We start from the raw sequence: 13,960 nt of genomic DNA, 5'->3' as shown, positions 1-13,960 counted from the left end.
TTTAATATGAATGAGAAGCTGGAACCACTTGAAAAGGCAGATGGAGGATTTTTCCAGACTTGTAAACTTGTCTGCTGCATGTTTTTCTTGTTCATTCATCATGTTTCCTGCTCCTGGCAGCTTAACCTTTCTATGCCACCCGTAGGTTTTTACCTGGATCATGCCAGGAATGGCTGCCTCGGTGTGAGTGAGCACTTTGATCTCCCTGTTTGCACGAGTTTTGGTTCTTCAAACTAGTCAAAATCCATGGGACTGTTTCTGCCTTGTTGTTGCCTGACTTCTAGCTTGCAGAGGGAAGAGGCACCTAGACAGTTCATCATCCAGGAATGTGTAGACAGACCAGCAGGTAACCAGCGGCGATTACATATGCAAACTGGTTTACGTTTTACGTTGTGGAGTCCTTCTCCTGGTCCCAGAATGTGAAAGGATGCATAGTTTCTTTGGGACAGGATACTATTTTTCTGCCCAAGAAACTGGCAGCAGGAAACAAACAAACAAACAAAAAAAAGTATTTTATTTTATTTTTTTAAAGAATGAAAAAGATTCTGATTTTTGCCTAGTTTTCATAAAAACAGCTGAGGGTCTTATTAATTTTTTATTGGGACACCAGCGATGTTCCATCACAGCATGCTTTAGTTTAACGTATCGTGTGCATGTAGTTTAAGGTTAAGATGTCTGTTTTGTTTTTATCTTGATTTCTGCTGAAGTAAAGTAACCTGCTACTTCTGAAGTGCAAAATACAGGAGAGAGAATCATGTAGGCAGTGTTGCCCACTCTTGCAAAAGGATTAATGTCTTACTGCTTGCTATTTCACTTAAACCTCAGCTCCTGGAAGCAGAGAAAAAGCTGGAAATAAGGTAGAATGCATCCCTACCATTTATTAATTTCTTAAAATATCTGTCTTGAAAATGATGAATGTTATGAAAATTGGTTGTGGACAGATTTGAGAGCATCTGGAATGAATTATATTAATGATGCAAAGATGCTACCTGAGTTGCTGCCATTTATTTTTACCCTGCAACGGGGTAAGCTGCCAGCATAGCATATCTCACAGAAAGACAGAGTTGACCAAGGTGGGCATGGGGAGGCCAGTTGTCCTCGTGCAGGTTGTCTGTATTTGATGTCCAGTATGTTCGATATCCAGTTTGTTTGATATTGAGTGTTAGAGCAGAGAGGTCTGTTAGACAAGTTATAATGCCTCTCAGCATGTTTATTTCAACAGCTTTATGTCCATCATTAATATTTGCTAGACCCACAAAGGGTTGGAGCTCTTCCTCTAGTTGCCTGAGTAGAGGAAGCCCAAGTTCCCAAGAAAAGAGCAGAAAGCAATGTCTGATGGGTCCATGACAGCACAGAGAAGTCCAATTGTACCTCATGGCACTGTGTTTCAAAGGTGGCCCAACCTTGCCTGTCTCTTATGACAGCTAGCTTTTGTCTCGTTCTTGATATCAGGAGATAGAACTCATGTCTGTTGGTCCACAGTATGGCTTGCTATAACCTGTATAGTTTCTTTCAGATTGCTCTCTTGTGGCTGGCTGAGTTGGGCAAATTGCAGTCAGTGTCTCAATTTGAGTTGCAGAAAGCCCCCTCCTGAGGATCACAGGACCTGTGTTTAACATTGCTAAAAGTACATATGGTGTGATGTCTATGGTTTCTGGTAATAAAAATCATTTTTGCCCAGATTTATCTGTTTAAGAAGCCTAAATTGCGAAATGATGAAAATGTTCTTTATATAGTTACACACTTCAGTCAATAGAGACATAATTGTTTATGTTCATTACTTTGGATGTTTAGGTTATCATGTATAGACAAGTCTGAGATCTGACTGTACTACGCATTAAAACTACACAAACTTTTAGCTTCAAAGATGACTACAATATCGTTGGCCTTCTGTTCTAAAATGTAAGATGAATGCATGTACAAATGACGTGAAGGTCAGCTGTGTTTTCTTAGAAACAGGGGAGGTATTACAGGCTTTTACTTGGCACATGGTTTATGCTTCAAAAATTAGGTGTTTTTTTTTTTGGTGAAAATCATCCTGATAAGCAAGCCTGTCGTGTCTCTTCAAATCATACAAATGCTTTTATACCCTGTGGGCTTTCAAACCTTTCTTTTTAAATACTCTGTAGCTTGCATTGAAGTTATCTCCAACACTAGGATTTTGACTGTAGAGAAAATAATTGCTTCTTACATGATCCTGATTTGTAGCTGAATATAAAGTTATACTGGCTCTACTGTTTTTTTCCCTTAGCCTTTTACATCCCTCTTTCCATTTTATTGCTTCTGTTATCTGCATCCACCCTGCAGTGCATACAGAGCTACAGATCTTATTTTCGATGGGGTATCACTCCTGATAGTTAGGAATTCTAGCTTAATGGGCAGTACCCATTTTATTTCTCTCTTTTGTGTGTGTGTGTGTCTAAACAGAACACTGGAGGTTTGTTTATTTATTTTAATCTGGAAAGAAATAATAAGAAATAAAGAGATGGAGAACTGGTTAAATGATGAGTCTTGTAAAACCTTGCTTTAGTTTACCTTATCCTGAGGCTATGCAGAGCGGAAGCTTAGTGACAAAGGGTTGTGGTTGTTATACTAATAGACTACACTTTGCATTATTTTATATGTGGGCCTTACAGGAGGTCCCTGGGACAGCACGCTGTAAAGACCGATCCTTCTAAAGAGCTTAAAACTGTTGGGCTTCGAAATGCTGCAGGCAGAGGACAGCACTAGTTTCCTTTAACACAAACAGAAAGAGAAGCGGAGCTCACTGTCTCACTGACTCTAATCTGGCAAGCTTTCTCGAATCACACGGGAAGGTAGCTGAGGAGCAGCTAGCCAAGGAAATGGCTATAAAACCTCTTTTGAATCAATATCGCTAGGCTTAACTGGGATCCTTTCTGCTTTTCCAGCCAGTTTGTTTGTGGCCAGAGCACCTACAGAAGGTGTCAGGGGAGTGAGGCAAGCAAGATGGGATCTGGTGAAACTCCGGCCAATTCTCCGGGCTCCTAATATCTTGTTCCCACTTCTATTGTTAGCCTGGGTTCCTGTCCCACCCCACTGTCAGTAAGCTCTTTCTTGCTACTGCTTGTTGGCAAAGCTCCACCCTACCAGATCTTTTTCATTTGTATTATTCGCCCTGTTACTGCTGCGGCTCCCTAGCACATGCCTCCCGGAGGGTCTGAAAATCTCACCCTGTCTTATTCACAGCAGCTGTTCTCATTCCAGGAGTCTGCGTGAGGGCAGCCAGCATTGCCTGCTGTAGAGAAAAGTGCTTTAATCATCATGAGTGACAGGGAATAAAAGTCATTTCTTCTTAACCCTCTCCTCACGATGGGGAGGGTTACTCTGCGATGCGAGGGTCTGTGCTTCTTTATGTGTTTATATAAATAGCCCTTAACTCGCTCCTGTCTCTCTTGCACACACACATCCTATAAAAGTGTGCTCATAAATCCATACGAATGCACATTCGTATCAGCTGAACTCTTAATTCTAGTTCTTTGTTAATCATTTATTAATAGTGGTTCCAAACATATCTTCCACTGCCTGCATATGCATTTCGTCACCCAAAAGCCACTCTGTCTCTATTTGTTGTCTTTCTGTAAACATGCAATAGCAGAGGCTGGCTCAGAAAACCTGCCGGGACAATATTCCATCAAAAATACAACTTCTAATGAAATGGGTAAATTTGCTGAGTTGGGTACATAGCATCATAATGCAGTATTCTCATAATAAGGACTCGGTTTAGATTTTCCCCAGAAATGACTTTTGAATTTGTATTTTGTTTCAGGATTGCACTACGGTATAAAAATACAGAAATCAATTGACTCTGAATATGTTAGTCTTTGAGCATTTTCCTTCGAGAATTTTGAAACTCTCAAGCTTCATTCCTGTCCTGAAACTGGTAAGGTAGCAAAAAATGAAAATCCTTCATGAAACAAACCTTACAACTTCTTCATGTTAATAAATCCTGATCCTGCAGGCTCAATTCAGGCTGTACTCCCTTAATTTCAGTGAGCTTACACAAGATCTAAGATATCAAGTTCTCCTGAAGTACAAACAGATGGGTGAAACGCCACTGATTTGTAACATGAAACTTTACCCACTAGCCATCTAGCCATCTTTACCCACTTTACCCACTAGCCATCTAGAAAATTAATTTTCATAGTGTGTGGAACTGTCACATATTCTTTGCAAGTCATTTTAGTTGGAAATGATTGAGCCTGTTCACTAATTTTTGAGCAGTTTTTTTTCTTTTTCTTTTTTTACCAAAAAAATGGTCTTAAGTCAGGCCACAGCTCTTCTGATTTTGTTTCTGGTGGTCACCAATTTTAACTCTAATGAATTTTGGATAATTGTGGAATGGAATTCTGTGCAAGAAGCTGTCCAAAATGGCTGAGTAATTGCTGAAAAACTCATCTTGACTGATTGTCTCAGAGCCTGGCCCTGTCTGGAAGTATTTGTGCTGGATTTAAGCTGTCGATTTTGAAGGAAAAAAAAATTATTAAAAAAAGAAATGGACCCCCACTTACACCATCAGACTAAAATCAATTATGAACTATTTTAAGCTAATGGCTTTAACACAAAAGAAATGAGTGTGATCTTTTTTTTTCCAACTGCTTCTGACTAATATTCTATCAGCTACGTGTTATAATTAAAATAATACACATAAGAGGTAAAAAGTGCTTTTCAGTACTGGAGTCTTTATACAAGCTCTCTGCTTAAGTAACTGAGTCTTAACCTCTCCAGTACCAGTCTTCAGTGATTAGCTGCATGTCAGAGTGTGTATTTTATTTCCTGTTTGCCTTTCTTTCTCTTTTCTCTCCCTCAAAAAGAGTCTAACGTTAAAGTACGTCAAACACATTGGGGTTACCTAAGGGGGGAAAAAAAATAGTCAGATGCAGTCAAATGTGTAATCTCTGATGCTCCTTCTGTAGTGTCTGCCACCATTGCTCGAGCTGCTTCTGCTGCCACCACTGGTTATAGCAAGGATACTGGCAGTTTTAGATGGAGCAATTTCATAATGGTAATTTCTCCTTCTGTTGAAGGTTGCAGCCTACACAAAGGTGTCTGATGTGCCAGGATGTATGATATATCCAACCGTATACCTCTAGGGCTACGAACGGTGTTAAAGATTGATGGGTATTGTCTTAGTGAAACATCAGAAAAACTTAATGAATCAATGTGCTGTCCCTGGAACATCAATTTAAGTTTTCTGCATTGGATCAGGTGACTGGACTGTAACTTTAGTGTCCTTCTTCTGTCCCTGGCCCTCCTTCCCATCTCCTACTCAAGGCAACAGATCTGTTCTGTATCTAGGCAGGGGAAGAGTTTCTTTTCTCAAATGATGAGTTTTCTCCTTTTAGCGTTATGTCTTTTTTTTTCCGTGGCACTGAACATACTTGACTGAATATAGTATAGCATTTATAATCATACAAATAAAAGGGTTTGTGCTGAGATTTTATACTGAATCTCTTTGTCTTGAGGATAGTACAGCTATGTGTCAAGGCTGCAGAAAAGCAGATAGGTCACCAAAATTTTGCCTGTTTTTTGTATAAATTTCCAGACTTGTAATTAGGATAGAGTAGACAGATCTCTTGGGATTCATCAACGGGCAGTTTCAGACAATTTTAGACTTAAATCTGATACAGGAAAAAATGGAGTCATTGTCATGGGGGACAGGAGCAAGGAGCAATCTCTAGCGCAGGCTCTATACGAGGAACTCTTGCTGATTCTGGCTTTCTAATACAGCTGACTCTGAGGCTGGAGTCCCATGATCATTAGCAGCTAAGGCCCTCCGTATCAGAGAGGAGTTCATGCTTAGTTGTTCTTACCTTCATGAAATTCAAGACAAGAAAGTGTGTTTGGGTTTGCGGCTGCTCAGGACAATGATATCTGCATTTTATATTTTTCAAAGACCCAAGAAGACACATAGAGCATACCTAAATTCTATCCATCCTACAGAATAAGGAACAGTATTGGAAAAGAATGGATATTCTCATGTTTTCTCATGGAGGGTATGAGTAAATAGGTAAGTTATTTATGTAGTGGCAGTTTTATAGCTTTGTGCTATGTAATGTCAACCCCAAAAGAGGCTGGACTAGCTCATCAGGTATTTGCAAGTTTATTCTTTTTGGCTATATCTAAAATGGATTTGGAGAGATACTCCCTGACTGAGAAAGTGTCAGTGTCCCAGCTCCCTCCTAAGCATGTCAGAAGTTAAGAGCCAGGAACATCATTCCTTTAATTATTTTCCCAACTGTGCATTAAGCCCAGCTGCAGAGCATAGGAGGAATATACAGGCTCTGACTGTGTTGCCCATATGGATGTGTGAGGCACCAGAGCTAGAGGACATGCTGCGGAGCACACCTGTCCCATACTGTAGATGTAGTTGCTGGTACATAATGCATAACGCCATCTGTTAGAATTTTTCTTCAACCATGTACCAAGAATTTGTTCTTCCTTCATTTTCAAAGTTGTTTGGTTGCTCAGTACCAGGTAAATGTCAAGGGAAACGCTATAGTGTTTATTCATCCTGTATGGTGCATTTTTCAGGAGCTGATGTTCAGAAATTCTGCCGCACGTATGTAGACCTGATGAGTACATGACACCTGATGCTCCTGTTTTTATCAGAAATCTCCTTGTCTGCTTAGATATAATGCCTTCTTTATCTACTCTAAGTCTGGGAAAAAAAAAAAAAAGAGCCACATCTGATGTAAGTTGTCACTGACAGAAGCTGAGGATCAGGTCCTGGAATCCCTTTAGCATTTTAGGGCAGTTCACAAAAAGAAAAGAGACTTCAATTTCACTGCAAGCTGTTTGGTTGCCTGACAGTTGAAGAAGACCAGTTAAGCAAACAGAAAAGGTGATGAAAAACTGAGTTCAGTGATGGTTATGTTCAAAGTGATGGGAGGGAAAGGGTAAGACATTAGTTACTAAGGCAACTGTTTGTTTAATGCTAAATCATTTCCTCATTGAAGGGAGCAGCTTCTGTTTCAAATTAATTTCCTAAGCTGTTGTTGCACTACTCACTCTTTCCCCTTACCGTGTTTTACGATAAGCACAACCTCTCACTAGCAGCTATTTTCCAGCTCCCCTCTGACCGTATTGCTCAGTGAGTAGTCAGGGCACAGGTACAAGGCGCAGGTTATGTGGCTCGTAGCCTTGCTTTGGATCTATCAGCAACTGCATAACACTAGTCTCTAACACAGGAACTGATGCCACTGACTTGTTGGAAAGCTGCATAAAGGTTCAGTTTCCTCAGGGAAAGAGAAAAAAAAAAGTTAAAAAAAAAGTTAGCCTTCATTCCTCTGATTATTTTTGAAGTGTAGAAGGTGATGATCACAAAAAGTAGGTCTTCTTAGACCAGAAGTTCTACCACTTCCTGAAGAAAACATAATAGAAAATCTCACAGTTGACCATACTAATGTCTAGCCTAATCTACTTAGCATGTTTGCCAATATATTTCAAACTCTTTGCTTTTATTTCTATACCTTCCTCACCCATTTTATCATCACTGGCTTTATTTAAGGTCAGTATCTATGTTGAAAGTAGCTCAAGTGGGCTCCATTTCCTAATTTCCACTTCAGAAACTTTGTATTTTAACTAATCATGCAATGCATGGTTAAAAATCCTTATTGGATGCAGGTTTTGTGTGTGCGTGTCTGTTTGTTTTGTTTCTTTGTTTTGTTTTAATTTAAGTTACTATATGGTAACTTTTACTTCTTAAAATATGAGAATTTTAATTTTGAGGGGAGGAAAAAATTTTTCATGCAGAGCATTGATGTTTCTTGACATTTTAAGAATCATAGACATTTTTGCAAGTACAGGCATTCATATTTATTGATCAGCATATGTTTCTCAGTATCAAATAACATGATTTTATAAATAGCACTGATCTGAATGTGGTGTTTTTATTTATGAAAATATTCATGACTCCTTCTTTGGTGTTTTAGAATTCAATCAGTTTTAGTTTCTATCAAGGAAGGAATTTAGATGAAGAGATGAATTACCCATATGTATGAACATAGTGAGAACATATGTCAGAACTGGTGTTAAAGCTGCAGTATGAGAGGTCAGGAAGTGCATGGGTAAAACGATAACTGCCAAAAGTCAAACTGAGACAGATCTTGTCAAGGAAATTTAAGAAAATTGTGAAAGATTTTTCAACCATGCAAATAAAAAAGAACAAGGAAAATAAAAAAAGGAAACTGCAGTGAGGATGGGGATAGAATTAAAGACAATCTCATTCTCCATTTTAAATGCTCTTCTTTATTTTCTTTGAAATTGAAGTTGGGTGAGGGAAGAAGGAAGAAAAGGATAGAGGAGGTGGCTAATGGGAAGAAGGGAATGGAAATTTCCACAGCTAGGATATGGAGAATAAACTTTGTGATCTCAATTTGCTTCAGCTCATAAAGACTCTTCATTTTAGATACTGAAGGAAGTGGCATATGAAAATGGCTGTCCAGCAGAAAGATTTTCTACTAGTACAATCAAGCCAAGTCATAGTGAGCTTTTATGTATAGAGAACAAAAAATGTATTGCATATATTTAGGAACTGAGTGGCAAGGGGAAGGCAGTCCAAAAAGCTGCAGGCCTCTCTAAGTGTATTTGTGTGTATGGCTTTGTACACATTTTGAAGGGAAGAATAATAGAATATATAGAAACAAATGAAAATAGGATCAAATGCAACATATATTCATCAATGGAAGATCATAACATGATAACATATATGCTTTTGTTCTTTTTTCTTTTATAAGATACCTGCTTTTTAGGCAAAGGAAATATAACACACAGAACAGCATTTGACAGGGTACAGAATATGAAATTAAGGATTCAGCTGAGGAAGATATGGACTCGTATAAGAATTGTATAATGAGAAAATATCTGGTTTAGTAGGGAGATGACAAAGGGTGTTGAAGGAAATATTTAAGATGGAATGATATTATTACCAGTGTTCTTTAAGGATGGGTTTCCGAACCAATCTTGTTTAGTATTTTCATAAGTAAACTTGGCACAAAATAAGGAAGGAGCAAATATACTGCTGTGATGACACAGCCCAAGGATGATGATGTAGCACAACTTTGAAGGAGCTGGAGAAAGGGCAAAACCAGGCAGTTTTGGGTGAGATACTGTTAATAGAAACAGTTATTGAGAGACTCAGCTGAAGCCTTATTCAGGCTACTGTGTAGAGAGCTGTGCTCTGCAGTAGCTGGGTAAGATTAAATAAACCTGGATCAAGTGAGAGCTACTTGAATAATACAGGGAATGGAAATCTATGATTACTGACCTGGCTAATCTAATGAGGGATGAGAGGAGATTGATCACCATCAGTGAATATAGGGCTACATAAGAGAGGGGAAGAAGCATGTATAAATCATGTGTGATTACATTAAGGTTAGAAGTGAAGGACCGTTGTGTAACCATTACAGAAGTGAGTCTGTAAGCAGCCTTTCAATAGGAGTGGCACACATAAACTACCCACCTGGTCTGAAGACAGGTCTCAGGTGTCTTGCAGAAGAATTTTATGTTGTGATGCTTGTACAGAGAGGGACTAGGTTTAATGACCCAGGACCAAGTGCCTCCAGTTCAGTCCATGGCACTGACACAACCTACCAGCTGAGCCCTCTGTACCGTTGTGGATAATTTTCACTGTGGAGAGAGAGCCTGGAGGGCTCTGGTTTGTCCTGCAGCACCTGCAGTTCCTGTGAGGAGTCACCTTTGCTGGCAGAGCGAGCACTCTGCAGAATGAGTATTTATGCACCAGCACGTGCTTTCTTGAAGGTCATATTTTGACTGCATCTTTGCCTACTTTTGCTATCTGCTGTCCCTCCTCCTTTGCTTTGCTTCTTTTGCCACCTTACATTAATTTGGTTTACTCCTAATCCCCAAACATTGTCTCTTTTCTCTAGAGCTTCCAACAATATTTGCAATGTTGTACACGAGTAATGCTAAATGCGACCTTTTGCTTCTAAACAGAGTATCTTATGTAAAGACATCCAGTCTCCCGAGGCATTTTTTTTCTAAAACAAGTAAGGGTCTATGTCTTGTATTCTAGACCTAGGTTATACCAGCAGTTTATAAAGATTATGCCAGTGTATTGTATTATTTTTGCCAAAGGAAAAACATCCATGCTCAATGAGACATTGAGAAGAGAGAGTTCAGAGACAAATCGTGGCCTTGGTTGTCTGAGTCTTTGTCAAGACACTTTTGTGCAACTTCTTTTTTTTTCTTTTCATTTTTTCTTTGTTCTGTCAGCATCTCTCCACTGCACAAAAGGATTTGAAGTAAGAGTCATGAAACAGGAAGGTTGTGGCTTTACTGCAGGGCTATCAGCTGGAGGCTGGTGCAGATGAAAGCAAATAAGTCCCCCAAACACTAGCATTTAAGGGATGCCTTCAAGGTGAAATTAAATGTTCACAATAAAATGGTATGTTACATACTGTGCTGAATTTTATGAGCTGTGCGTTGAGTACCACCCAAAAGCAGACCCAAATAAGGGAACTCTGGGGGGAAATGTTCTCTTGAATCACAAACCTGGCTAACCTAACTTAAGTAACTGCTTTTGTGATAAGATTTCGGTGTGTGAAGCTTTCAGCCACATCCTTCTGTTTTCACTCCACTCAGAGAAAGGAAATTGATTTTTGATTGATAGATGGAAATTTAAGATTCTGCCTCATTTGTGTGGACAGTAGATAAATTTGTGGCACCTCACATGAGAATTAATAGCGTGCTCCAAAGGACTTTTTCTTTCTTGTTAGCATTCTGCAATGCTTCATATGTCAACTGATTTCCTCAGTGGCGTTCTGCAGCATGTAAGAGCTTGGGGAGTTTTAGATTTTAAATGGATTCCCGTCTTTTTGTTGTTGTTAAGTGCCTGTGATTATATTATTAAAATGCCTAGAAAGAGATTCCAGTCAACTGATGTCAACTAAAAGGCAGTTATGCACGAGTAATTTGCTACCTTAAGTGAAAGTCTAACAGCATGATTTTCATCAGTGTCGACTGTTTACTTCATTTGGAAATGTGCAACCAGGCTTCATCTGAAGTGTGTCCAGAAGGTCTGTACGCAGGAGCAACGTAGTGAAATGCAGTGACTTTGCTCTTCGTTAAAGCTCATCATTTGGGCTGGTAGATGCAATACACTCTGAGAGCTGTTCTCCTCACTGAATATTGCCCACTATTGTGGATTAAAATGGAAACAGTGGCATTGTCTGGCCAAGCTAGCATCAGCTTGATTTTGAGCTCCTCCTACACGCAGGTTAATTCCATGTCACGCCATTCAGGGTGACACTAGAAGAGGATATTTGTGAGGGAAGAAATGTATCTTTTTAGTGTGTGCATATACTTCCATGAAGCCTGCTAAAAAACAGCTTGTGTTTTGGGTTGGATTATTTATGGAGCATCTTGCACATAATTTTTAAATTCTGCCGTTTAGCACCTTCTTCGTGCCATATGTTCTGCCATATCTTTCTGAGCTCCTGTTTCTAACTCGGATGTTATTTCTTGGTATACTAAATTTCACAGTTCTGGGAAAGGTGCGTGGGGAGGGAGGGGAGTGGGGAATAATTGCTTTTTTTTTTTTTCCCCATTTGTTTTAACTTACAGTTATTGAGCTAACATATTTGATGCTCCTCTTACCCCCACCTCCAAAATGAGATTCAGTTATACACTTCAGAGCTGTACAACACATTTAGATAAAGGGTATCTATTTATGGCTGTGCTATTGCATTTTATGAGGCAGAAGGGAAAGGGTGGTTAATGCATCTTACTGTGCACTCCCTGCAAATTCAAACTTTGTCCTAGGCTAGCACAGAAGTTGATGGAGCTGTGAGTACCTGGCAGGCCAATGACTCAAATGCCTGCTAAGCCCTGTTTTTTCCTCTCATGAAGGCTGTCTGGAAGTGGAACAGCTTTAAAAGAATCTGAGCTTATAGGAATGTTGTCAAGAAAGTTATTGCTTAACCTTTTGGTGCAGGGTGAGCTGCCTTGAATTACCTTGCATTTGTCTTTAAGAAGGAGCATTACCTCAATGTAACCTGCTTCCCTAGCTCATCTCATCTTATCAGATTAGCTTATCCTGCTGCAACTTTCTTATATACTCTGATGTATAATACTGTTTTCTCAGTTGGTTAGAAAAGCTCAGCATTTTACAGCCCTATTCCTCCATTTGCATCATGTACTGCTAATAAACAGAATCCAATTAAAGGAGTGAAAGTAGGAAGTGAAGAAGTCAGCAAATTTTTCAAATTGTATTAAAATTCAAGGTTTTAAATGTTGTGATTTGGGTTCACTTAGTCTCATTTTTGGAACATATTTATGAGCTTGTAAATTTGGAGATAGTCTATTAAGTCCTCCCTCCATGTATTCTTCCTAAACTGTTTATGATTGTGTACCATTGTATTGAAGAGTAAATGGCTAAAACAGAGAGAGACAAGAAGCAGTGTTTTTGTATGCATGTATATATATATATTCACACATATAACGGACTTCTATAAATAATGGAGGACCTGATCAGTGTAGGGCCTGACCTTCCTTAAGGGCAGGAACATTGGCCTCTGGTTGCCAAATATTTGTCTGGTAATTTCATTATTTGCAGTTATTTTGTTGTAGGGGCATGGGTCTACAGCATTCATGAAATTATAGCTTCTAAGGTAGGCCTAGGTCTGTTGTTAGGTGCCTAAACTCCTGCACTTGTGTTCTTCATAAGTTTTGCTGAAGTTTCTAGTGTGTCTGTCTGTCTTCATGTGTTCTAAAATAATGGGTTTATTCTGGATGATTGATGGGAGATGTCTTAGCTCTACATCCAAAGCATAACACTGTAAATCACTGGGTTTCATTTGTTAGGAGTAAAATTATATTCACCTTTTGCCACCATTTGTCATTCTGAGGCTAGGCTTGATTTGTGTTCTTGGTTAAGCTCTGAGAAATCAGGGCATGTATCTTATGAAGACTGTGCATGGTAGTCTTTTACACTTGCATATATGTCAATAGAAGAAACAGGCTTATATTCCCTATAATACATTCTGCTTGTTAATATGCTACAGCATACGACTGCATAAGCCTGTTGCTCAGAAGGCTACCATGATGAAATTTTACAAATAAAGCACAAACCTAATCATGCTTGCCTCTTTGACTTCTTATGTCTTTAGGGTTACAAAAAAGTCTATTTATTTGAAATTTTTATTTCTGAAAGCTAACAAATGAACTAGCAACTGTGTTTCTCTACAGCAATTTGTCCTGGGGGAAATTGTCTCATATTTCTGAAGGTATTGGTCTAAACTAGTTATCAAGAGGCACCTTAGGAGCCAAAATAGGTTATTAAAAATGTCCCCATGGTTATAGATTTTCTCAAAACCTCTCATTTTGTATGTGTTTTTTTTTGTTGTTGTTTTATTTTATTTTATTTGAAGTGTCCCAGTCAGGACACAGACTGCAAGAAGAGTTTCTGGTCAGAGGTTGCTCTCAACTGAGTCTATACCAAGTTGCAAGCAAACCCTTTTTCTTCAATACAAGAGAAGGGATATGAACCAAACCAAGAGAAGCAGGTTCCACAACTGTAACTCCATTAACCTAAAAGGGGTATACAGACTACAGATTTGAATGTACCATAGATTGAACTAGTATTTTTCTTGGAGGATACCATCATACCTCAGGAATGCCTCAGCTGTTTATTTTTGTGTGGATACAGTGCAGAAGAGCTGGGAAAATTTACTCTAGACCAGAATCAATTCCACACCAGGAAATGGGCAAGCCACTCCAGGTCTCTGATACCTCTATGCACATTATTATCCGGATACTGCAAAGGTGAATTTGCAGCTTCCCAGTGGTACTGCAGTATCTTTCCACAATATATTGTCTGAAGTAGCACAGAGATAATTTGTCTTCACAAAATTACTTGATCTCATGTTTCCTCTACCTAGGAAGAGGTAAACCTACTGGGTTTAAGAGTGCCAAAGGGCTT

General features: G+C 39.0%; 1 protein-coding gene across 2 annotated transcripts in view; it reads left to right on the top strand.

Annotated features, from left to right (window-relative positions):
• The window catches only part of LOC310892031 (uncharacterized protein), a 183,137-nt gene that overhangs the window by 80,328 nt on the left and 88,849 nt on the right, over nt 1-13,960 (top strand). The window lies entirely within an intron of this gene.

Source organism: Anser anser (genome assembly GCF_964211835.1).
Source record: "Anser anser genome assembly, chromosome: 1".
Classification (NCBI taxonomy): domain Eukaryota; kingdom Metazoa; phylum Chordata; class Aves; order Anseriformes; family Anatidae; genus Anser; species Anser anser.
This window is presented reverse-complemented; position numbering and strand designations above follow the sequence as displayed.